This window comes from Magnolia sinica, chromosome 16, assembly GCF_029962835.1.
Source record: "Magnolia sinica isolate HGM2019 chromosome 16, MsV1, whole genome shotgun sequence".
Lineage (NCBI taxonomy): Eukaryota > Viridiplantae > Streptophyta > Magnoliopsida > Magnoliales > Magnoliaceae > Magnolia > Magnolia sinica.
Genome location: NC_080588.1, coordinates 11,783,467 through 11,785,333, shown reverse-complemented (window position 1 = coordinate 11,785,333; position 1,867 = coordinate 11,783,467). Strand labels below are relative to the sequence as shown.

At 34.3% G+C, this 1,867-nt stretch overlaps 1 non-coding gene across 1 annotated transcript; it reads right to left on the bottom strand.

The window, feature by feature from the left end:
• Positions 1-1,364: 1,364 nt before the first annotated feature.
• On the bottom strand, positions 1,365-1,472 carry LOC131229983 (small nucleolar RNA R71). Its single transcript, XR_009163715.1, has one exon. It is a non-coding gene; the product is annotated as a small nucleolar RNA R71 (small nucleolar RNA).
• Positions 1,473-1,867: the final 395 nt, after the last annotated feature.

The following is a 1,867-nucleotide window of genomic DNA, read 5'->3' as shown; positions in this document are numbered from 1 at the left end:
ATTTTCAGTTTTCTATAATTTATCGTTACTCAAATTAAAATAGATGTTGTGATAGCTTTAGATATCTTCTTTTCCTGTTTTGAGATTATGAGATTGGTAAATCTCATTATTCACCATCATCTCTTGGGCATGGTAGGTGATGGAATCTCTTCCATTCATCACAATTCTCCTCCATTAGGAATTAGGTCAATGAAAACTTCAAAATTAGTTTAAATTGCTTTATTTTCCAATTGGATAGGATAGGACTCCAATTCCAATTGTATTCCTTGAATCAAGTAAGGTAGTATCTTGATAGTAACAAGTGGATCCTTAGCACCCTAGTTCCCACCTTTAAATTTATAAGTTTTAATCAATATTATTCACCATTACTCTCAATTATTCAGATTTCAATTTAAATATTTTTCTACTTCTAGTTCTGGTTATTTTTAAAATATGTACAAGTTTAGTCCCTATGGATTCGACCTCAGTCTTACCAAGTTATTACTACATCGCGACCCTACACTTGGGGTTGTGAACTAGTTTTTGGCGTTGTTGCCGGAAACTACGGTCATGTTTTTCTGGAATTAATTGGTATTAGAATTAGGTTAAGATTAGAGTTTATTTTTCTGATATGTTTTTAGGTTAGAATTTTTTTTGAAATTATTTTTAGAAACTAACATTGTTTTTTGTTTTGTAGGATTCTAACATAACAATTCTTATTCAGTAATTTTGTTCTAACCCTCTCTCTTATCCTTTTTAGATCTCTTATTTGTTTTAGTTTTTCTAATTTTATTTTTATATTTAATTGTTTAGTTACTTGAGGGCTGAGAGTGTTTTATGTCTAAATGGATTCGTGACAACACCCTTCGTCTCTTGAGTGAAGGAGGATTAGTCGAAGGGTTGCCTATCCATCACCGGATTAGACATCAGTTGAGATCCTCTAAGTCAATCGAAGTTATGTCTATAAATCAACCCCAACATCCAATTGAGGAAGTTCAAGATGAAAACGAGGTGCATCATGCACCCCCACCTCGTACTCTATGAGATTATTTACAATCGGCGGGGGTGAGTACACCATCCTGCATGATATTTCCATTAAATGCAAGGACTGTGGATATTAAACCAGGGGTAATTTAATTCCTCCAGAAGTTTCATGGACTATAATCTAAAAGTTCATACTTACATATAAAGGAGTTTGATGAGATCATATTTATATTGCACTTCCCAAACGTGTCTGAGGACACGGTTAGGCTAAGATTGTTTCCTTTCTCATTGAAAGAAAATGTTAAGTCGTGGTTACATTCCTTAAGACAAAGGTCCATTGGCACATGGGCTGAGATGATAAGGGAGTTCTTTAAAAAGTTCTTCTCCTATCATAAAACAAATACCTTAAGGAAAACAATAATGAATTTTGCACAAAAAGAGGATGAGACCTTCTTCCAATGTTGGGAGTGATTTAAGGATCTCATAAATTCATGTCCACAACATGGCTAGGAAACATGGCGTATAACAAGCTTTTTCTATGAGGAATTGACCTCACCTATGCGCTAATTCGTGGATATGATGTGTAATGGGGAATTCATGAACAAGAAAGCCGATGATGCGTGGGATTATTTTGATAAACTTGCTGAAAACGCGCAATCATAGGATACCTCCTCAAGAACTATAACTTCTAAGCCTACTCAATGAAAGGAAAGAGGAGGAATTTATATTTTAAAAGAGGAAGATGATATAAATGAAGAATGGACGAACTCACAAGAAAAGTCGAGGCCATGGAACTTAACAAGGTAGAACCCGTAAAGGCTATGGAAGTTGTTTGTGGTATTTGTGCTTGTAACATACATATAACTAAGAATTGATCAACAATTCCTGCTTTTTAAGAGATATT